General features: G+C 44.8%; 1 long non-coding RNA gene across 1 annotated transcript in view; it reads left to right on the top strand.

Moving 5' to 3' along the window:
- The window catches only part of LOC148781676 (uncharacterized), an 82,994-nt gene that overhangs the window by 17,238 nt on the left and 41,089 nt on the right, over positions 1 to 24,667 (top strand). The window lies entirely within an intron of this gene.

The raw sequence follows: 24,667 nt of genomic DNA, 5'->3' as shown, positions 1-24,667 counted from the left end.
CTCAAATTTGGTGAGCATGTTCTTCGAGTCAATACGAGCAGTTCGATATGTGGAATGCTCCGTGACAACAATCGAGGGCGAAGAAAAGCTAGAGAGAAGTTGCTGATACGTGAAGAAAGTGCAGAAAATTCAGCAGCGTCATGTCTCGCTCAAGCAATCGGATCACGCTGCTCGCAGTCCGGTCGATGCGAGACCAATTCCATTGCGGGCGTAAGGTCTCGGGCTATCAATGACCTGAACTCCTTACATGATGAATGGTAGGATTCTGCACACGAAGCCAACGAAACAACTGCAAATTCTGTCGCCAGAATTCCAGATTCCGACCAAAAATTCCAAAGTTGTGAAATCTTCTTTCGGGCACGAAATCAAGCTGTGATTGTTGCCCCGTGATCGTAACTGCATGCTCAGTGTAGTTCAACGAAGAAATCACCAAAAAACATCAAGGAACGAGTACACTATCAATTCGAAGTTTCAAGATCCACTTAAATGTCAAGTCACATGATCATGCACTAAAAACAAGATCCATGACTTGATGGTGGTATCAAATGGATTGCCATGCCGAGCCTTACATGGAAACAATCATCTTACGATCAACCGGGCATCAGAATGACCCCGGATCATCCATGCAAGATCACACAAGTTCTAGAGCAACACAGGGACTGTTCTAAAATTTCATGAATCGTTAGGAAGGGGTAAATCTGCCATTTTTCACCATATTTTTTAATTTCTTTTAATTCAATATAATCTTAATTTTCAATAATTAGGGTTACTTTTGATCATCCACCCATGGTTGGGGCAAATTCTATATATATATACATACTAGCATTGTATGTAGAAAAAGAAGACACACACACACAAAATCCATCTCCTTGCAAAAGAGAGAGTTTTTACTGAATATAGTTTCTCTTTCTTCCCACTGTTGTGTCACGCTTGAGAGAGAGAGTGAGGTGAGAGAAATTTTTGACAGGTTCCTCGAGGTTCAAGATAAGCCTTCTCTCTCTTTGTTTTCTTTTCTTCTCTCTCTCCTCTTTTCTCTCTTCTTCTTTTTTTTTTTCTTCTTCCCCGTCCGAGCTCTCCTCAAAGGCCATGCACGACAGTGGCAGTGCTGTGCATGCTTCTCTAGTAGCCTCACAGGTCATGCATGGCAATGATAGTTCCATGCGTGAGTCTCATTTTCCTTATGTTCCATCTCTTTCGTGAGGCCTACAGATGGCACTGCTCATCACCGCCTGCAGACGTATCCTAAGCGCCTCAGTGAAGGATGTGGGTAACGAAGCCTATCGCCGCCCGTAGGGGCTTCACCCTGTCGCGTGACCATTGCAGACGGCAATACCCATCGCCGTCCGTTAAGGGTCGAGGCAATACTCGTCGCCGCACGCTGGCTTCTTCCATGCTTCCCTGCGCCCATCGCCATGCACCCTACGAGAAGTAATCACTACGAGACCTGTGAGAAGTTATCGACATGCAGCTCATTAGTAGCCATCACTGTTCGCTAGGGACATGTTGCCTCCTCGTGCTACCAACGACGGTGCCCATCGCCGTCTGGATTCTTCCTCCCTCTTCCATCTCTTTCTCTCTTCTCTTCATCCTTTTCTCTTCTAACTTGACTGAGGGTAGATCTAGCTTAGCACTGTCATCACGGTCTCAGTTTTGAGTAGTATTGCCACCGTGCTAGTTCTGAGGACTATGCCCGTCATGCTACCACTCCAGGTCGATAATTGTCCAGATGTGATGCTAACTTCGCCTCTCCATTGAATTTTTATTCTCTTTTTTAACTTTATCTAAAACTTTATGTTTCATCATGCTCTCACTAGTTAGGTGCCTCGATGTCCCCTCCGAATTCTTTGGGGATCGGGCAGCACGCTTCTCGGGTTTCAAGGGAAGACCCGGGATGTTTTTGAGATCGCTCTCTTGAGAACCTCTTTCGAAAACGGAGGCAGGTGTTACCAACTAGTGAGAGAGAAATTTAAAGGTGGTTTCAAGACTTACTCGGGCTGACTCGTGTGGGCGCCCTTTTAGATCATGAAGAAACCCCCCAGTAATAAAACTGGTTCGGAATTGCCTCCCTTGGCTTGTATTCTTCTTATTTTCTGCTTTTCTATAATCACACACATATATGGCAAAGGTTATAAGAAAGGTGGGTCAGACCTCACCCTTTTCCTCTCTGATGAATGTACACAAGCATGCACCTTCAAAAAGAAAAAAGAAAGATAGGGGGCGGGAAGAATTCGACTAAGTGAGTGGATCAGAGCGGTAGCTGGGTTGGTGAATAATTGGCCTTACGTGGTAGCAAAACGATCTCAATAACTAAAACCGGCTCACGAGATAACTACTAGATGTCATTATCAATACTGACTAGCCAGGCACGATGGTCGATCTGTCGTGGCAATAAAGCCGGCCAAGTAATCTTGACACAACAACATTACAGTTAGAAGATAGGGCTACCATAAGAGGCTAACCTCAATCCCTCTTAGTTGAATGAAAGAGTAGCAAAGTTAAGACTATGAGGAAAGAATAAGAAGAAAAGAAGGGAGAGAAAGGAGGGAGAAGAAGGGAAGAGAGGAATATGAAAGACAAGAGGATAAAGGAGAGAGAGTGAAGGAAGGCACAGTGGGGACAAAGCATTGTCGATTGTGTTGGAAAGAAGGGAGAGAAAATGCAGTCGACACTAGGTTTTACCGACTGTGTTGTACAGAGGAGAAATGAAACCAGTCAGCACTAAGTCTTGCCAATTGACATAGGAAGAGAGAGAAATCAAGTCAGCATTGAGTCTCACCGAGTGTCAGAAGAAGAGAGAGAAATCCAGTCAGTGCTAACGACAGACAGCAGAGGAGAGAGAAGATTCAGTTGGTGTTGAGTCTCGTCGATTGACAGAAGAGGAGAGAGAAGATCCAATCGATACTGAGTCTTACTAACTGACAAAAGAGGAGAGAGAAAACCAGTAGGCACTGAGTCTTGTTGGCTGATAGAAGAGAAGAGAGAAAACCAGTCGACGCTAAATCTCGTTGACTGATAGAAGAGGAGAAAAAAAACCAGTTGGTACTGAATCTCATCTACTGACAGAAGAGGAGAGAGAAAACCAATCGGCATTGAGCTTCGCCAATTGAGTGAAGAGAAGAGAGGGAAATCCAACTGGAGTTGGGTATCACCGATTGGCAAAAGAGAAGAGAGAGAAATCCAACCAGTGTTAAGACTCGTCAGTTGTATTAGAAGGGGACAAATGGAGATAGAGATAAGAAGAAGAGAGAGATAAAGACGAGAAGAGAAGATGAGAGAGAAAGAGATAAAGATGATAAGAGAGGAGAGATAAATAAGAGAGAGAAAGAGCTATAGAGATAAGAAGAGAGAGAAAAAAGAGAGAGAAAGAGATAAAGATAAGAAGAGAGGATAGATAAAAGAAGAGAGAGAAAGAGATAAAGACATTAAGAGAAGAGAGAGAAAAGAAGAAAAGAGAAAGAGAGGAGAGAGAAAGAGATAAGAAGAGAGAGAAAAGAGGAGAGAGAAAGAGATAAGAAGAGAGAATAAAGAAGAGAGAGAAAGAGATAAAGATGAGAAGAGAGGAAAGATAAAAGAGGGGAGGAGAAATAAAAGAGGGAAGGAGAAAGAAAAGAGGGAAGGAGAGAGAAAAGAGGGGAGGAGAGAGAAAAGAGGGGAGGAGAGAGAAAGAGGGGAGGCGAGAGAAGTTTACCTGCCTGAAGGGTATCGACCCTTTTCTTCTCTCTCCTCTCTCTCTCCAAGACGTACTCACAAACTCAAGCAGGAAATCAAAATTTTATTGATTGATTCAAGAATAATGAATTCGTCCTTTGTACAATGAGGCAGTGCTTGTTTAGTATAGTATTGGGCTAAAATGTAGGTGTATGCCCAAAAACTACCTAAAATTGAAGATAATTAAACTTTAATTGAATTTAAAGAAATTTCAAAAATGGGTACAAAATGACTGTTTTACCCCTGCCTAACAATGTGTGGAATTCCTGAACAGTCCGTGTTGCCCGAGAACTTACATGATCTTCCATGGCTAACCCGAGGTTGTTCTGATGCCCGTTTGATCGAAAGATTATTGCTTTCTTGTAGGGCTCGGCATGGCAATCGTTTTGATACCAATTTCGAGCCATGGCTCGTGTTTCGAACCATGATAATGAGACTTGAAATTTTCTTGAATCTTGAAAACTTTGGATCAATCGTGTGCTCATCCCTTGATGTTTCTTCATGATTTCTTCATTGAATCACACTGAGCATGCCATCACGATCTTGATGCAACGAAAGTAGTTTGATTTCATGTCCGGATCAAAATTTTGTCGTCTTGAGTTTTTTGCTAGAATCTTGACATCCGGTGGCTGGAATTTATAGGAGATTTGATGCCTTTGTGTATGAAATCCAACCGTTTATCGTACGTGAGGTCGGACCAGAGATAGCCTCAGACCTCACACACCTAATGCAATTGGTTTTGTGCTGATCGGGTCTGCGAGCACCTTGATCTTGCTGCTCGAATAAGACATGCTGCTGCTGAATTTTCTGCTACTTCCTTCATGGATCAGCAACTTTCATTCAATTTTTCTCTCTGCTCGGGCATCATCACCGGGCGTACCACATATCGAATTGTTCGTCTTGATGAGGCGAACATGCTCACCAAATTTGAGAGCGATCCGACTTGGAACGAGTAAGATATAGGACCCGAAAGTGACTGCCCATGGTTGTGAAAACAGCCACCTTTAATGGTGTTTTAGTGCAGGGAGGCTACACAGGAATAGTGTGCGACTTAGCCTTTTCAGTCTTTTACCCATAACTTTGTCCTAAAGTGCTCGATTAAGCTGAAACTTAACACATGGGGGTTTTCAATCGTTTCGGATCTAATGGTGATGGTCCCATAGCTGTTTGGGGCACCAAAAGTTTGGCTCTAGTTACAAGGTCCATTTTAAGGTGTTAGAGACCGATTTCGCTGAAATTGTTTCTTTGTGTTCTCTACCTTAAACATGTCTGATGGCGATGAAACTTGACTGGTGGTCTTTTGAAGTGCTGACGACGATCTTGACCAATTCTGGGGCCATTTTGATACCGTCGGGAATCGCCACTATTTTATAGGCTTTCTTGACTTGCTTCTTACCGGGGACCAAGGTGCTGAAAAATACGCTCAAACATCTTGGCCTACCAAATGTTGTGCTTCAAGAGAAGTGACAGAGACAATCATTCGGATAATTTCCTTCGGATTTTACTTTTTTTCTTCCTAGCCACAAGACCATGTGAATGCCAAGGAGATTCACATAATGGTGTAACTTGGCTGCTCAGACGTAGGGATCCATTGTTCACGAGTTCGTCTGTGGAGACTTTAGGGGGATAAGATACTTTTTTGAGGGATCAAGTCGAAGTCCGCACCCTTGTGCCGACTGTTTGTGATTCTAAATCTGTGGATTTTTTACGGACCTCATCAGTCAGGATCAGGCCCATCTGGCAATTGAGCGCCATGTAGGAGGGCATCATTCCCATTTGGTCTGGGTTCATTGGTTTGCTTTGGTAGGTGCTGTTTGCTACTACATCAGATTTTCTTTTAACGATCAGAGTACCACTATAGGTCTCGTCTATCGAGTCCAGTCAGGGGCATGTTCTATTAGCCGATTCCGAAGGTTTAGTCGTGCTGGCTAGACGAGATGACGTCTCTGGTAGGTTCTCCCCTTGCTTTGTCAGTTTTCCTGCCTTTGTAATGTTTGTTTTTAGAGTCTGTTTGTGACCTTGTGGGAATAATGTTCTTCTTCATAAGACTTGCCTTACCGTCTTGGCGAGTCTTCTGTCTTTCGAGTCCTTTTGCAACTGGACTCAGGCTATCAGAATCTTTTCCTGAAAGCTCATATTTTTGGAGTCCTTGTATTTATGACACCAGGGATTTTCTTCTTTTGAGTGAGGGGTAAAGCCGCCTGTTGAGACAAGTGCTGCATCAACCTGTTTATTGGTCGAAGTGTCCTTGACGAATTTTCACTTGAACTAGGGAAGCGACGCCATAGAGGCGGTTTTCACCAACTTCTTTTTATTTTGGGGCTATTTTACCCATAACCTTTCGGCTATGTCCACCCTTTTCATCCATTTTTACTCACGATGCCCTTTCAGGTTTTCACCGTGCCCAGTTTTGTTTTATTCACAGAACTCACTTACTTATGGTTTCATGACCATGCACGTCCGTCATTTTTACTCATGGAGTTCCCTTGTTCTGGTATACACCATGTTCATTATTTTTTTCTTTTTTGTGTGAAGGCGTGTTTAAGGTCATGCCTTCAGGAGTTGTGCGAAACAGTTTAACGTCATACGGCCTGGACGTATACTATGGTTTAAGGTCGTACAACTGGACCGTGGTGGTGATGAATGGTTGTCTGTGGAGGCCATGGAGTGAGTATGGAAGTGGTTTGATTCACTCGGGGAAATGGAATTATGCTACCTATGAGAGTGGATGATGGTGGCCCACTAACTTACAACGAGTATGAGGGCGGGATGGTTCGTCGCTTTGTGAGGGGTGGAGACTATGAGGTTTCCGCCTCGATGTGCTGAGCCTCTAAGGATAGATATTGACGGTGCAGAAACGTGGGGGGTAGCCCTAGGGCGACCCATAGGAGCAACGACAATTTGTTTGCCTTTTGCAGAAAGGAACTGGGCAGCCTTGTGGCGTACCTTGGGAACACAACCGGCAAGTTACTTGACGGTGGCTGGGTGCATGCTGTATGGGGCAATAAAAGTGTTGCCAATGCAGGGCGCTTTGGTGGAGCTTCCACCAGAGCGAGAAGATGGGGAGTGAGGGATCTTCAGGTCACACCTCACACCAATCCAAGTTAAGACTTAGGAACTAGAAAAGGGGTCTTTCCTCAAAAACATGATTGGGAAGGAAATTGAAGGAACTTGTTTCCTAGGGACACTCTCGAATGTGGGGATAATACAATCCCCGATCTGGATGAATGGGTTATCAAACCCGCATGCCATAATAAAATGTGAAAAGACAATGGAAGCAGATAATAAAAGAAGATACTAGCCAAACAGGAACGATCCGACTAAGGGGTAGTAAGTTGCTAGTGGAGTCGCCAAACGAGTTAGGTGTCTCGATCTCGCCCTCCAGATCCTTTGGGAATCGGGCAGTGCGTGTCTCGAGTTTCAGGGGAAGACCCAAGACGTTTATGAGATCTCTCTCTCGGGAACCTCATTCGAAAATGGGTGGGTCAGACGTTTATGAGATCTCTCTCCCTTGGATTGTATTCTTCTTATTTTTCTGCTTTTCTGCAATCACACACATATATGGCAAAGGTTATAAGACAGGTGGGTCAGACCTCAACCTTTCCTCTCTGATGAATGTGCACAAGCATGCGCATTCAAAAAGAATAAAGAAAGACGGGAGGAGAGAAGAATTTGACTAAGCAAGAGGATCAGAGCGGTGACTGGGCTGGTGGATAATTGGCTTGAGTTGGTAGCAAAATGGGCTTGGTAACTAAGATCGGCTCACGGGATCACTACTAGACATCATTACCAATACCGACTAGCTAGGCAAGATGGTCAGTTTATCGTGGAAATAAGCAGGCTAAGTAATCCTGGCACAACAACATTACGACTTGACGACAGGGCTACCATAAGAGGCTAACCTCAATCCCTGTTAGTCGAATGAAGGAGTGGTAGAGTTAAGGCTATGAGGAAAGAATGAGAAGAGAAGAAGGGAGAGAAAGAGGGAGGGAGAAGAAGGGAAGAGAGAAGTATGAAAGACAAGAGCATAAAGGAGAGAGAGTGAAGGAAGGCACAGTCGGGACTAAGCATTGCTGACTGTGTTGAAAAGAAGGGAGAGAAAATGCAGTCGGCACTAGGTTTCGCTGACTGTGTTATACATAGGAGAAATGAAACCAGTCGGTGTTGAGTCTCACCGACTAATAGAGGAAGAGCGAGAAATCTAGTGTACGTTGAGTCTCATCGATTGTCAGAAGAAGAGAGAGAAATTCAGTCAGTAATAAGTCTCGTAGACAGTCAAAAGAAGAGAGAGAAATCAAGTCGACGTTGAGTCTCACCGATTGATAAAAGAGGAGAGAGAAGATCCAATCGGTGTTGAGTCTTGCTGACTGACAAAAGAAGAGAGAGAAAACCAGTCGGTGTTGAGTCTCGTCGACTGACAAAAGAGAAAAGAAAAAAATAGTCGGTGCTGAGTCTCGCCAACTGATAGAAGAGGAGATAGAAAACTAGTCAGCACTGAGTCTCGCTGACTAACGGAAGAGGAAAGAAAACCAATGGATGCTGACCTTCACCGACTGAGTGAAGAAAAGAGAGAGAATCCAACCGGCATTGGATTTTGTCAACTGGCAGAAAAGAAGAGAGAGAAATCCAACCGACGTTAAGACTCACTAGTTGCATTAGAAGGGGACAAATGTAGATAGAGATAAGAATAAGAGAGATATAAAAGACGAGAAGAGAAGATGAGAGAGAGATAAAGACATGAAGAGAGGAGAGAGAAAATAAGAGAGAGAAAGAGAGATAGAGATAAAAAGAGAGAGAAAGAGATAAATATGAGAAGATAAGAGAGAGAAAATAAGAGAGAGAAAATAAGAGAGAGAAAGAGATATAGACGAGTAGAGAAGAGAGAGAAAGAGATATAGACATAAGAAGAGAGAGAGAAGAAGAGAGAGAAGAAGATGAAGACAAGAATAGAGGAAAGAAAAAAGAGGGGAGGAGAGAGAAAGAGGGGAGGAGAGAGAAAGAGATAAGGAGATAGAAAGAGGGAAGGGGAGAGAAAAGAGGGGAGGAGAGAGAAAGATGGGAGGAGAGAGAAAGATGGGAGGAGAGAGAAAAGAGTGGAAGAGAGAAAAGAGGGGAGGAGAGAGAAGGTTACCTACTCAAAGGGTACCGAGCCTTTTCTTCGCTCTCCTCTCTCTCTCTCCAAGATGTACTCACAAACTCAAGCAGGAAATCAAAATTTTATTGATTGATCCAAGAATAATGAATCTGTCCTTTGTACAATGAGGCAGTGCCTGTTTATTTAGAATTGGGTTAAAACATGGCTGTACGCCAAAAAAATATCTAAAATTGAAGATAATTACAATTTAATTGAATTTAAAGAAAGTCTAAAAATGGGTGCGAAAGGACTGTTTTATCCCTGCCTAACAATGTGTGGAATTCAAAAACAGTTTGTGCTGCTGCTCGAGAACTTGCGTGATCTTCCATGGCTGACCTGAGGTCGTTCTTATGCCTGTTTGATCGAAAGATTATTGCTTTCTTGTAGGTAACAACATGGCGATCGTTTTGATACCAATTTCGAGCCATGGATCGTGTTTCAAACCACGATCATGAGACTTGAATTGTTTTTGAATCTTGAAAATTTCGGATCAATTTTGTGCTCATCCCTTGATGTGTCTTTACGATTTCTTCATTGAATCACACTAAGAATGCTGTCACGATCATGTTGCAAAGAACATAGCTTGATTTCGTGTACTGATGAAGATTTTGTCGTCGAGTTATTGACAAGAATCTTGACATCTGGTGGTTGGAATTTATAGCATCTTTGACGCTTTCATGTGTGAAATCCAACCGTTCATCGTACGCACGGTTCGAACCAGAGATAGCCTTGGACTTCACGCATCGAATGCAATTAGTTTCGTGGCAATCGGGTATCGAAGCGTCGTGATCTGGCTGCTCGAATGAAGTATGATGCTGTTGAATTTTTTGCAACTTCCTTTACGAATCAACGATTTTCAATTAGTTTTTCTCTCCGCTCGGGCGTTGTCAGGAGGCCATTGTGAGACTGTCTATAATTTTCTTTGTTTGTAGGCTTTATTGACTTGCTTCCTACTAGGGACCAAGGTGCTAAAAAATACGTTCAAACACTCACATGAACATACGTTGCCCTAAGACAAGGGTGGCTATCCTTGATGCACTTCTCCTACAAATTAACCATGGAAGTGTTGCACAGAAAACAAGAGGATTGCAGGTCAAGAGAGGCAATTTCGAACCAGCTAAAGCAGTTGGGGGGACTTTCTTCGTGATCAAAGAGGGCGCCCAAGCGAGCCAGCCTGAGTAAGTCCCAAACCCACCTCAAATTCCTCTCTCGTCAATTGGTATACCTGCTCTTACTCTTAAGAAAGGTTCTGAGAGAGCGATCTCTCACCTCCTCTTCACCAGAAACTCGAGTTACGTGCCACTAAATCATCTAGATTTGGAAGGCAAGATGGAGGCACCTAACCAAGCCCTTCATAGTCACCCTCTTCCCTTTCTCCATCATCTTCTGCTTTTCCTGAACTATTTTCTACCTCCTCAAAAATTGAGGTAGATGAATCTGGCCCCTCTGAGCCTATTGTCATCGCTTCTGATCGAGAGGTGACATTGGAACTTGAGGTGATGCCTCTAAGTCCAAGGGTGATTCCTGACCCAGTTCCAGCTTCAATGGAGATCAATGAGGCTAAAGGCACTGCGGTTACTGCTCGTAGGAACCTGACATTGACAAGATCTTTGACCCTCAGGAGGTTGTTGCCCCGACTGAGACAGGGGCTATGGTCATGGATAGTGAGGGCCCAAGCATCTCTCAGGAGGAGGGGTCTATGGTTAGTGAGGCACTTGAGCATCAAGAGGCTACTGCCCCAGAGTGTGTAGGTGATGAAGATGGTGGGGTTGAGCTTTTTGTGGAAGAAGTTCTGGCTACGGGTGATGCGGACCAGGTAATAGAGGTCACGACTGAAGTTGAAGGTCACAAGGCGGAGGTAGCCCCTGAACTTGTCGAGGCTGAAGTGACAGTTCAGGAAGGTCGAGAAAAAGGAAGAGATGTTGGCCTTGAACTTTTTGCGGTCATGCAAGAGGGGGAAGAGGTTGCTTTAGGGCACACTAAGACCAGAGTGGTGGCCGCAATTGGTGAAGGCTAAGGTGAGGAGGCTTGCGTTGAGGAGACCAATGCTGAGAGGATCAAGTCCCTTTGAATCCGAGGAGCATGAGGTTTTGGGCTTCACGATTGCTCCAGAAGAGCCTGTGACTCACATGGCTATCATTCCTTTGAGCTCGGCCCTTGAAACTGAAGCTCCTTCCGTAGTGGTAGACCCAACGATACCGTCCAGACCTGATTTCAGCAGGGTATCCAGCATGATTGCGGAGATGCTCCGTGCAGGTCTTAAGCATTTAAGGGAGTTGCCTTTGATCGAGCTGGGTGAGGCACTGGCCAAACTCAAGGAGTTTTCCCTTATGACGACTACTTTGGGGAACACACAAGAAGTCTTTCTCATTTTGATGCTACTTTAAATGAATTGGAGAGCTGGAGATTGGGAAGATTGCATCATGAGGGAGAAACGAGCAAGCTGGCTTCCTTGGAAGCGTCGATCATACGTCGTCATGAGGAATAGATTTCTGCACACAGAAGAAGGATGTTGTCGTTGCTCATCAACTCGATCTCAAGATGGAAGGAAAAGCCTGTTTTAACAAGATGATAGCCATAAGGATGGAGATGCGAAGGCTGAGGAACGAATTTGATGATCTTGAGAGGGAGATGAGTCAGAGGAAGGCCTTGGATGCCTCTTTGGCTGAGGATCTATCAGAGCTCATTTGCACCATCGAGTCGAAAACTGTCTTTGTGGAACAGGAGGCTCAAATGGTTGTTGAACTGAAGGAGCTCATTCAGCATACCGAGGCTTGCTCTGCAGCATCCAGAACAAAGATCAATAAGATCATTGATCATTTTTTAAAGTGTCCTGTCTTTCCCATATGTCAGCACTTGTAAAATTTTTGAATTTATGAATGAAATGCCTCTTTTTCTCTTCTGGCTAATTTTGATGCATGATTTCATTCTTCTTTTACTTCACTGTACTTCATTTGCTTGTTTGGGGCTTGCTCGCCTCTCAAAATGTTCATTGTTTCAAGGGGACAAGACAAAATGCCCTATGCCTTGCTGCATCTCGCGACAAGCTACTGTGGCTTCAATGACCTCGAATTGGGGAGCAATTGCTTCTTCCCCCCTTAACGTTTGATTGGACAAGGGCTCATAATTCATTTTTCTCATGATTTGATGAGCCTACTCACTATAAATAGTCCAATCAGGAGGGGATTTTGCTTCTATTCGAGGTGCATTTACTTCAAGCTCGTCATAGCTCTTAGTATTGGGTACGAACTCCAATTGGCTATGGAGATTGTGAACTTCCGTTCTTAACTCTGCTAGGCGATCCTGCTCTTGAGGGAAAGAAGGTTGTCTTTTCTCAAACTGCTCTCCTCCCACAAAATCAGGGAAGCGCAGAACTTGTGGCTGACTACTGGTCTAAACTGACCCTCCGGTGGGACAAGGAGCATGCTCTTTGCTCATTGTAATGGAGGACCTTCTGCAGAGGCTAGCACACCATTTCTTCTTTCAAGAGTGCAATAAGGACATGCAGGACTTTTGTGTAGGTGACCTTCAGAACCAGGAGTTTTGTCCCTATGACTTCCTCAATCTTAGGAGTGACCTCAGGTTCCTCTTCTTGTAAAGGTGGCTCTAGACTGGAAGAAGAGGGGGAAGCCTCATCTTCGCCTGATGTCCCCAACATCTTCATGAGGCGAAGGTTTTGTCTTCCTCACAGACATGTAATCACCATCATTTGGCTTTTGGAGTGACACTGAATATGTGAAATAATACTTGACATCAGCATAGTGAGCTTCGACTACAAGAAATGGTCTTTTATCAGCATAGACCGTATATTGTCTCCCATCTCGACTATAATTGAAGCACTGTTGCAATGTGGATGGAACCACCATCTGGTCATGGAGCCATGGGCTGACGAGAAGGATGTTGTAGAAGGTGTCAGTGTTGATTACATGAAAATGAGCATAGTCATTTAATTCACCAATCTTGAGACGAAGGTGGACGGTGCCATTTTGCTTTTCTCTCGACAGGTTGAATCCCTGAACTATGATATGGGTCGGAGTGAGATCTTCAGAGCCTAATCCCAATCGAGTGTGGTTAGGTGCCTTGATCTCACCCTTTGGATTTGGATGACCGGGTGGCATGCGTCTCAGGTTTGAAGGGAAGACCCGAGACGTTTTTGAGATCGCTTTCTCAAGAAGCTCGTTCGAGAACGAGGGTAGGTGTTACCAACCGCTGAGAGAAGAATTTAAGGTGGGTTCGGGACTTACTCGGGCTGACTTTCATGGGCACCCTCTTAGATCATGAAGAAACACCTCAGTAATAAAACTGGTTCGGAATCGCCTCCCTTGATTTGTATTCTTCTATTTTCTACAATCACACACATATGACAAAGGTTATAAGTTAGGTGGGTCAGACCTCACCCTTTTCCTCTTTGATGAACGTGCACAAGCATGTGCATTCAAAAAGAAAAATAAGAGAAGAAGATGGGGAAGAGAAGATTTCGACTAAGCGAGAGGATCAGAACGGTGACTAAGCTGGTGAATGATTGGCCTGACGTGGTAGCAAAACGGGCTCAGTAACTAAGACCGGCTCACAATATTACTACTAGACGTCATTACCAGTACCAACTGGCTAGACACAATGGTTAGTCTGTCGTGGCAATAAAGTGGGCCAAGCAATCCTGGCACAACAACATTAAGGTTAGACGACAGGACTACCATGAGAGGCTAACCTCAATCCCTCTTAATCGAATGAAGGAATAACAGACTGAAGGTTATGAGGAAAGAATAAGAAGAGAAGAAGGGAACAAAAAGAAAGAGGGAGAAGAAAGGAAGAGAAGAATGTGAAAGACGAGAGGATAAAAGAGAGAGAGGGAAGGAAGATGCAGTCGGCGTTAGGCATTGCCAACTGTGTTAAAAGGAAGAGAGAGAAAATGCAGTCGGCGCTAAGCTTCACTTACTGTGTTATACAGAAGAGAAGAGAGAGAAGATGTAGTCGGCACTAGGCTTCTCCAACTGTTCTAGAAGAAGAGAGAGAAAATGCCATCAGCGCCAGGCTTCATCGATTGTGTCAGAAGAAGAGAGAGAAACACTTAGTCAGCATTAGGCGTTATCCATTATGTTCAGAGAAGAGAGAGAAAATACAGTCGGTGTTTGGCTTCACCGACTGTGTTAGGAGAAGAGAGAGAAAATACAGTCAACATTAGGCTTCACAGACTATGTCAAGAGAAGAGAGAAATCCAATAGGCACTAGGATTTACCGAATGGTCTAAAGAGAAGAGAAGGAGAGAACCAGCCAGCTCTAGGCTTCGCCGACTATGTCAAAAGAAAAGAGAAGGAGAGAACCAGCTGGCACTAGGCTTGTGCCTGTTGTGATGGGAGAGAAGCAAGAGAGAGAGATCGAGGCGATGTTAGGCTTCATCAATTGCAACAGAAGAGAGAGAGAGAGAGAGAGAGAGAGAGAGAGAGAGAGAGAGAAAAATCCAGTTGGTGCTGGGCTTCACCTGCTGCAACAAAAGAGAAGATAGAAATCAAGACCGCGCTAGGCTTTGCCGACTGTGACAGAAGAGAAGAGAAAGAAATGCAGCCGGTGCTAGGCTTTGTCGACTGTGACAGAAGAGAAGAGAGAGAAATCCAGTCGGTGCTAGGCTTCGTTGACTGTGTAAAAGGACTATTTTACCCCTACCTAACAATGTGTGGAACTCCAAAACAGTCCGTGCTGCTGCTTGAGAACTTGCGTGATCTTCCATGACTGACCCGAGGTCGTTCTAATGCCCGTTTTATCGAAAGATTATTGCTTTCTTATCGGAATCAGCATGTCGATCATTTTGATATTAATTTCGAGCCATGGATCATGTTTTTGAGCCATGATCATGAGACTTGAATTTTGGATGAATCTTGAAAGCTTCAGATCGATTGTGTGCTCGTTTCTTGATGTTTATTCGTGTCTTCTTCATTAAATCACACTAAGCATGCCATCACGTTCACGTTGCAATGAACGTAACTTGATTTTGTGTGATGAAGATTTTGTTGTCTTGAGTTTTTGACCGAAATCTTGAAATCTGGCAGCCAAAATTTACAGCAGTTTTGACACCTTCATGTGTGAAATCTAACCATTCATCGTACGTGAGGTTCGGACTAGAGATAGCCTTGGACCTCACACACATAATGCAATTGGTTTTGTGCTGATCGGGTATACGAGCGTAGTGATCTGGCTGCTCGAACGAGGCAGCTGGTATTGAATTTTCTGAAACTTCCTTCACAGATCAGCGACTTCCATTTTAGTTTTTATCTCTGCTCGAACGTCGTCACGAGGGGTACCACATATTGAATTGCACGTCTTGATGAGACGAAAACGTTCACTGAATTTGAGAGTGATCCAATGTAGAACGAGTGAGATATAGGCCCCAAAATTGACTTCCTGTGACTGTAAAAACAGCCATGTTTAATAGTGTTTTGATGTAGAGTGGCCACACAATAATAGTGTGCGTCCTATCCCTTTTCGATATTTTACCCATAATGTTGTCTTGGAGTGCCCAATTAAGTCGAAACTTGACCCATATCGTGTCGGATTTAATGGCTGTCCCACAACTGTTTGATGCACCAACAGTATGGCTCTAGTTACGGGGTCCATTTCAAGGTGCTAGAGACCGATTTCGCTGAAACTATTTCCTTGTGTTCACTGCCTTAGAAATTTTTGGTAGTGATGAAACTTGGCAGGTGGTCTTTTGAAGTACTGATGAAGATCTTGACTAATTTTGGGGCCACTCTAAGACTGTCAGGAATTTCCACTGTTTTGTAGGCTTTATTGACCTGCTTCCTATCAGGGGCCAAAGTGCTGAAAAATACGTTCATACTACTTGCCCCACCAAATGTTGTATTTCAAGAGAAGCGAGAAGGATAGTCATTCAGAAAATTTCCTTTGGCTTTTACTTTTTTCTTCCTATCCACAGGACCACGTGAACGTTGAGGAGATTCACGTAACAGTGTAACTAGGATGCTCAGATGTAGGGATGCATTGTTCGCAGGTCCATCCTTGGAGGCATTAGGGGGAGAAAAGACTTTTCTGACGGATCTTGTAAAAGTCCTCACCCTTGTGCGGACTGTTTGTGATTTTGAAGCTGAAGATTTTGTACGGACCTCGCCAGTCAGAATTAGGCCAATCTAGCAATTGAGTGCCATGTGGAAGGGCATTGTTCCCATTTGGTCTGGGTTAGTTTGTTTGCTTTGGTAGGCGCTGTTTATTGCTACACTAGGTTTGCTTTTGACGATCAGAGTACCACTGTAGGTCTTGTTTGATGCGTCCAGTCTAGGGCAGGTTTATTAGCTGATCCGGAAGGTCCGGTCATGCCTACTAGGCGAGCTGAAGTCTCTGGCAGGTTTTACCCTGGCTTTGTCAGTTTCTTGCCTTTGCAGTGTTTATTTATAGAGTATGTTTGTGACCTCATGGGAATAATGTTCTTTCTTATGAGACTTGTCTTGCCGTCTTGGCGAGTCTTCTCTCTTTCGAGTCCTTTTGAAACTGGACTCAGGCTGCCAAAATCTTTTCCTTGAAGCTCGTATTTTTGGATTCCTGGCATTATGCTACCAAGGATTTTCTTCTTTTGAGTGAAGGCTGAAGCTGCCTGTTGTGGCGGACGCTGCATGAACCTGTTTATTGGTCCAAGCATCCTTCATGGATTTTCACTTGAACTTGGGAAGCAGCACAGTAGAGACGGGTTTCACCAACTTCTTTTTATTTTTGAGCTCTTTTACCCATAACCTTTCATCTATGTCCACCCTTTTCATCAAAGTTTTACTCACGAGGCCCTTTCGTGTTTTCACCATGCCCGTTTTTTTATTCACAGAACTCTTTTACTCATGGGTTCATGACCACGTTCGTCCGTCATTTTTACTAATAGCGTTCCCTTGTTAAGGTATACACCATGCCCATTTTTTTATCCTTTTTTGTGAAGGCATGTTTATGGTCATGCCTCCGGGACCTATGCGAAACAGTTTAACGTCATACGGGCAAGATGTGCATTATGGTTTAAGGTCATACAGTTGGACCGTGGTGGTGATGAATGACAGTCTGTGGAGGCCATGGAGTGAGTATGGTGGTGGTTTGACTCACTTGGGGAATTGGCATTAGGCTACCTATGAAAGATGAATGATGTATGAAATGTAAGTGGATGATGGTGACCCACTAACATACAACGAATATGGATGGCGGGATGGTTCGCCGTTCTGTGAGTGCTGGTGAGACTCACTGGGGAATGAGGTAAGGTGATGAAGTGAATGGACACACTGAGGAATGAGGTAAGGTGATGAAGTGAATGGACACACTGGGGAGGTAATGAAGGTAGTGTGCACACACTAATAGGTAGGTTATGGAAGGCATGTGTGAAAGTGCACATAAAGGGCATGTGCGCATATGTGGCGGTAAGTTTTTAAAGGTCATACCTAGGGTTGTTTGAAATTCACCAAGTGCCAAGTCAACTGGCACTAGGGTTGTTTGGAATTCACCCGGCGCCAAGTCAACAGGTGCTAGGGTTATTTGGAATTCGGCGTCAGGCATGGATTGATGAGAGTTACCTCGGGCCTCGAGCCTCGAGCCAAAGCTTGACCCAACTCATCGTCGCATGGCTTCCCTTGGACACGACTGGAATTCCCAGTTTGTGAGGGGAATTTGCAGGTAGTGTGGTCTATATAAGGGGGTAAAATCTCATTTTTCCTCATTTTTCACCAAAGGTAAAAAACTTAAGAAAATTTTTTCTTAAGACTGAGGAGAGGGTGCTCGGTTGAAGTTCTGACAAGCAATGGCACTCCAACAAAAGTTTTGCAGGGAAGGTTTTTGGCAGACAGTGGGATTCCCAACGGTTTTGCAGGGATGGCTTTTGGCGAGCAGACTTTGCTAAGAATTTGGTGAAGTTGCGGGGAAAGCAGTGGGAAAGGAGAGTTCTTCGGGGAGTTTTTCGAGAAACAGAAGAGGTTCTGGCTGCAGTTTTTTTTTTGTAGAAGAGGCAGGACGTGCAACGGTGAGCATTTTCGCATGTCTTAGGAGTTTTTTTGAGGATTTTTAAGGGGTTTCCCCAGGGTTGTGGTAACGTTTTGACGTTGTTAGTGGTGTTGCATGGGTTCCCAGGGATTTAGGGAAAGTTTGTAGAAGTTTTCAGTGAGGTTCTAGGGGCGTCCAGGTGAAAAACATAGGCGAGGAAGTTTTTCAGTGGGTTTTCGGCCATGTAAGAGAAGTTTCGGCAGGAGACGAACGGTCACAGGAGGTGGACCATCGTGGAAGGTGTATGGTTGCAGGAGGTGAACCATTGTAGGAGGTGAACCGTCGTGTATGGTAACCTCCAAAAACCATGAGAGCATTAAGGAGGTGCGAAAACTTAAGCTTTGAAAATGAGGAGTCTCGGGAAGCGAACAGTTGCAGTTGGCACTGAGACAACAGGTGCTGATGGTTTGAAGTGCTGACACAACCGGCGCTAAACCTCAAGAAAGGCAGCCGGTGCTAAGGGTTAGGAGCACAACCGGCGCTGGCTCCGGTCGGTATTCATCAGCATGTGTGGCTTATCATGATGCGGTGAGTGCTGCTCGCTTGTGGCAGTAAGTTACGTGCGGGGTTTACGATGTTCGGTGATGAGCTATGCACGACGATGTTCATAGGCCGGTAAAAAGTGGTGTTTCTAGCATGATTGTAGGCATGCTTAGAGCAAGCCTTCAGGGCTTGAGGGAGCTGCCTCTCAATTAGTTGAGCGAAGATTGGCAAAACTAAGGGAGTTCATTGTGACTACTGTGGTCAGGAGTGCAACAGAAGTGCTTTCCCATTTTAATGCAGCTCCAGACGAGTTGGAGAGCTGGCTGTTGGGAGTACTACATCATGAGGAAGAAACTAGCAGGCTAGCCTCTTTGGAGGAGTTGATCTTGCGTCGTTGCGAGAAGATAGATGTTTGCAACGAGAAGAGGGCCACGATATCTGGCCATCAGCAGGATCTCAAGAGGGAGGCGTAAGGAAGCTTCCAGAGAATGATTGAAATCAGAGAAGAGATGTGAATACTGAGGCAGGAATTCGTGGGCCTTGAGATGGAGATGGATCAGAGGAGGGCCATGGAGGCCTCTTTTGTTGAAGATTTGTCCGAACTCAATTGAGTCGGAAACTATGGTGATGTCAAAGGATGACCCAAACGATGGTGGAACTGAAGGAGCATGTCTGAGGCATCGAGACTTCTCCTGCAGCACGCAGCGCAGAGGTCAATAAGATGATCAATAGTTTCTGAACATGTCACTTCCTCTTGCCAGTACTTCGTAAAAAAAAATAAATTTAACTGATGAACTTCTCTCTTTTGACTTTGCTGCATGATTTCATTCTATTCTTACTTTTACTGCACCTCATGTGATTTCATTTTTTTTTTTAATGCCTCTCGACACTTTTATTGCCCTAAGAGGCTAATACTTTAGGCCTGGTTTAGCCCCATGGTGGGCTGCCGTGGCTTGGATAGCTTCGAAAAGGGCAGTCGTTGTTTTTTCTCCTCTCAATGTCTGATTGGTCAAGGGCTCATAGTTCATTTTCCTCATGATTTGGTGAGCCTAATTGTTATAGATAGTCCAGTCAGGAGGGGCCTTGGCCTACATTAGTGGCGCATTTACATCAAGCTCATCATACCTTTTAGTCTCCGGCACGAACTCCTTGAGATTTTTTGAAGCGATATGCATGACGTCCAACTGACTCTAGAGACTACGAACTTCAGTTCTTAAGTTTGCTAGGGGATAATGCCCTTGAGGGGTGGAAAGTTTCTCTTCATTGAACTTTGCTCCTCCTGAGAGGTTGGGGAAAAGTAAAACTTTTAGCTAGCCACCGGTCTGAGGAGCATCCTCTATACTTATAGCAACCGGATTATGAAAAATATTTCACGGCGATTGTCGCGTCTCTTCGGCTTTCAAGAGCGCAATAGGGATATGCAGGACTTTCTGTTGATTTGGCGTATAGGTGATCCTTGGAGCCGGGGATTCTACCCCCATGGCTTGCTCGATCTCAGGAATGACCTCTGGTTCATTTTCTGACAAAGGTGGCTCAGAACTGGGAGCAAACGGCAAAAATTCCTTTACAAGTGAAGAAGGATTTTCTTGAGGGATGATGGTTGGTATGTTATAATGAAGGGTGGTTAGGGGTAAAATTCTGCCTTGCCTTTCTTCCTCTTTGAACATGTTCACCAATGTTCCCCCAAATGTCTTCATGAGACAAAGACATTTTCTTGATTTTAGACTTGATACCTCCATCATTCGGATTCTGAGGCGATGTCAGATCTGTGAAGTAATATTTAGCATCAGCATAGTGAGTTTCGGCTATAGAGAATGGTATCTTATTAGCGTAGAGCATATGCTGTCTTCCATCTCGACTATACTTGAAGCACTGATGCAATGTTGATGGAACCACCCCTAGTCATGGAGCCATGGCCTACCGAGGAGAATATTGTAGGAAGTGTCAATGTCGTTTACATGAAACTAGGCGTAATCATTCAGCTCACTGATCTTAAAAATGAAGGTGTATTGTGCCAGCTGGCTTCTCTCATGATTAGTTGAACCTTGAACTGTGACTTGGGTCAGGGTAAGATCTTTGGACCCCAACCCTAATCGAGTAAGAATCCCCCTTGGAATAAGGTTGATTGTCGACCCTCTGTCTAACATAATTCGATTGATGCGGAATGCATGCTAGTAATGAAGAGAGGGAAGTTATGAAACTCTTCCCCTAGCTTCTGATTGTCCTCTGAAAAGGTGATTGGCATACATCCTTATAGAATCACTGGGTCTACCTCAATGGGTTCTACTTCGGTTTCGTACACTTCTGGGTTAGAGAGAGCTTGAACCAAAGCCATCTGATAATTCTTCGAGAGCATGAGGGCATCGTAGACACTGAGAAGAGCTGGAAGCTTACGTAGATGCCCTATCACATCATATTTCACCTTTTCTTAATCGAGGCCTTGTGCTCATGGTCCTGCCACTTATTTGGTTGGTATGTTGGACTGAGGAGCAGGTTTGGGTAGAAAGGTTTATCTTGGTCGGCTGGCTGACTTGATTGCTCAGCGGGCTTGGTTTGAGTGACATAAGTTTGAGGTTTTGTAAGAGACTGAGTGTATGAGATTAAAGGGGTCCTAAGTAATTGGAGAATAGGTGGATTGTTTGAAGTATTGGGATTAGGAAGGAGCCCAGGGAGCTGTAAGATAGGCAGACTAGTCTTTGCATTAGGGGGCAGTGGCGGACTGGGGAACTTCAAGGTGCTCAACTTCTGCAGTGGAGGTTGCAGCGTCCTCCCTGATCTAAGATTTATCTTCCTCGTGGTGGGTATTGATCCTGAAATTTGCACCATGTGGCAAGCTCCCTGAGAATAGGAGCTTTGCCCATGTTATTCTCTCAGTCTTTGCTCAAAGTCAGGCTCACATGGCCACTGGGGTTTCTTTGGCTTCAACTTATTGTGCTTCTTTGAAGAACGTGGATCTGCCTTAGCTTTAGTTGTCAGGGCATCAGCAACTATTATGAATCATGCTTCCTGTGCCAGGGTCTTTCTCAATCGCTTCCTCTGCGTCCTGCTTATATTGATTCCTTTAAATTCTCGACTAAGAGCCTCAAAGTCTGGGCATATCAAGGTTGTACCTGCAGGAGATATAGAAGAAGGGGAATGAGAAGAAGGAAAACAAGGAGGAGAAGGGTTAGAGGGTGGGGAACTTTTAAGGTTGTTCCCCTCATCAGACGGATGTGGGTAGCTTTTTACGTGATCACTAGGGTTGGATGGGTGCAGGGGGTCTTTTAGGTCTTTCCTTTTCTTAGACTGTTGGGGAGTGTTTTTAACATCGTCACCCTCATTGGGCGTGTGCTGAGTGGGGGATGGCACGGGGACGTCTTCTTGACAGGAGGAAGAAGGAAGAAGGACCGTACCAGGGATGAAGTTCAATAAAGTTGGCAGTGGAGAAAGGGGCCGGAGAAGTTGGCAGTGGAGGAAGTTCAATAAAGTTGGCAGTGGAGGAAGTTGGCACTGATTACCCCTTTCTGTTGGCTGCCCCATGTGTTATTCTGAGACTTTCCATTGCCCCGGTTGTTTGCTAAGCTTGTAGATGGTTGTCGTGTCCCACCATGGTGGTCTGATAAACTTTCTATGGGAACTGATTTAGAGATCAATTCTGACATGGAGGTCAGATTAGAGGCCTCGACATGTAGAGCGATCTTGGGTCCCATGTTCTGCAAGCACGTTTGGACTGCTTCCTTCTCAAGCATAGGATTACGATGATATGACGCCAAATTTATCCATCTTGATAAGAACTGATCCACGGGCTCATCAGGGTCTTGAGTCAAGGTGAGAAGTTCGATAGTTTGAACCTCTCTCTCGACCTCATAGAAGCATTGATAGAATAGTTTTTCCATCTCCTCCCATGTATGGACTGAGTTTGGAGGAAGTCGAGCATACCATTGAAACACTGGGGCATCGAGGGTCTCAACGAACTGTCGAAGAAGAAGTTTCTCGTCAGCCACTGTTTCTCGACATGCTTCCTGGAAGTGGGCAATATGGTGGTTTGAGGACGTGGTTCCATTGAATAAAGGAAACTTTCCTTTCTTATAATCTGAGGGAAACGGGACCTGATCAATATAGGAGGGGTATGGCCTTTGATAAGGTGTCACACCCTGTATCCTCAGGATTTGTCTTTTCTTTAGCCTATGGGTGACCATAGCATCAATATCTATTTAAGAGACTGGATGATGGAAAAAATTGTCTTGTGAGGTAGAGGGAGCGGGCAGCCGTGGAGGTGCACCATCAGAGTGATGGGAAATGACCTCATGGTTAGTCAACTGGCATGCGATGTCTATACGATCAATCTTTTCCATCATCACGTGCATAATATCCTCAAAATTGTTCATGCGCTCTTCCTGCGCATCACCAGGCTCACTTACAACCATTACGCTGACCGTTTCTCTATGGAGGTCAATGTTAGTGGCAACTGAGGGCTTGCAAACTTGATGGGTTGTACGTGGTAGGTCAGTCAGCAGATGGCCAACATGCCTTGACTGTACTCGACTCTTGTATGCTGACCGTATTTGGACAGGTTCTCGACGGTCTTGGGATCATGGCTGCTGAGTGGCTGGGTCTTCTTCTACGACAGTTATCACAGCATAGGGCTTATGGAGCTCTTCTGCAGGCTTCATCGTCTGAAGGGGGTAGAAGGGATTCAGGTGAAGAGAATCGTCAGAAGTGATTGTTTTGACTGCCTTGATCACCTCCCAAGTCAAAATTCGTAGGCCTCTATCACGTTTATCCTTGAGGTTTTGAAGGACCTCGTGCCAAAACTGCGATCTAGTTTGCGACCGGTCAGCTCTTCTTGCATAGGAGAGAGTTGTCTCCATTAGGTGCGGCAATGGATGAGCGTCAAGAACTGGAGTCATCTTGGGCTCGTACAAGTGGTCTGGCCTTGGGAGACTGAGAACTATGAGCAAGTGTTTGTAAGAGAATAGGTGTAGGCTTGCCCCTTACAGGGTGCACTTGTATGTGTAGAGTAGGAAGACGAGGAGGTCGTTTCCTGTATACTCGGATTGGCATAATGACGGTGTTGCCCCGAGCAGTGCGATGCATGTGATCAGCATGCACAGGACTTGACCTTAGAAGGTACGATCTTGGATGCTGACTCAGGGTAGCACAAGAGTTGGCCCAAGGTGTGACTTGAGTGGGTAACCCATGAGCCTTGTGGTGTGTGTGAGGGGTAGAGACTGTGGGGTTTCCGCCTTGATGTGTTGAGCCTGTAGCGATAAAGACCAATGGTGCAAGAAAGTGGGGCGTAGCCCTATGGCTACCCACAGAAGCAATGGCAACCTGTTTTCCTTTTGCAAAAAGCGAGTGGGCAGCCTTCCTGCGTACCTCAGGAACACAATTGGCGAGTGACTCACCGGTGGCTGGGTGCATATTGTGTGAGGCAACAGAAGTGCTACCAATGCAGGGCGCCTTAGTGGAGTTTCCACCAGAACAGAGAGATGGGGAGTGAGGGACCTTTAAGTTTCGCCTCATACCAGTCCAGGTTAAGACCTTAGAGCTAAACATGGGGTCTTTGCTCAAGAGGATGGTCGCGAATGAAGTCGAAGGAACTTGTTCCTTAAGAACACTCTCGAATGCGGGGATAAGAAAATCCTCGATCCGGATATTTTTTACAGAACCCGCAAGCCATAGATAAAATGTGAAAAGATGATGAAAGAAGATAATAAAAGAAGAAACTAGCCAAACAAGAACGATCCGACTAAGGGGTAGTAAGTCCCTAGTGGAGTCGCTAAGCTAGTTAGGTGCTTTAATCTCGCCCTCCGGATCTGGATGATCTGACGACACGCATCTCGGGTTTCGAGGGAAGACCCGAGTTGTTTTTGAGATTTATCTCTCGGGAACCTCGTTTGAGAACTCGGGTTGGCTCACGTGGGAACCCTCTTAGATCATGAAGAAAGCCCCCCAGTAATAAAACTTTTCGGAATCGCCTCCCTTGACTTCTATTCTTCTATTTTCTAGAATCACACACATATGGCAAATATTGTAAGATAGGTGGGTCAGACCTCACCCTTTTCCTCTTTGAGGAACGTACACAAGCATGTGCATTCAAAAAGAAAAATAAGATAAGAAAGACGGGGGAGAGAAGAATTCGACTGAGCGAGAGGATCAGAATGGTGACTAAGATGGTGAATGATTGGCCTGATGTGGTAGCAAAATAGGCTCGGTAACTAAGACCGGCTCACAGGATTACTACAAGACATCATTATCAATACCGACTGACTAGGCACGATGTTTAGTCTGTCGTGGCAATAAAGCGGGCCAAGCAATCCTGACACAACAACATTACGGTTAGACGAT

The sequence above is a fragment of the Amborella trichopoda genome, chromosome 6 (assembly GCF_054954075.1).
Source record: "Amborella trichopoda isolate Santa Cruz 75 chromosome 6, AtrichopodaSantaCruz75HAP2 v2.0, whole genome shotgun sequence".
Classification (NCBI taxonomy): Eukaryota; Viridiplantae; Streptophyta; class Magnoliopsida; order Amborellales; family Amborellaceae; genus Amborella; species Amborella trichopoda.
This window is presented reverse-complemented; position numbering and strand designations above follow the sequence as displayed.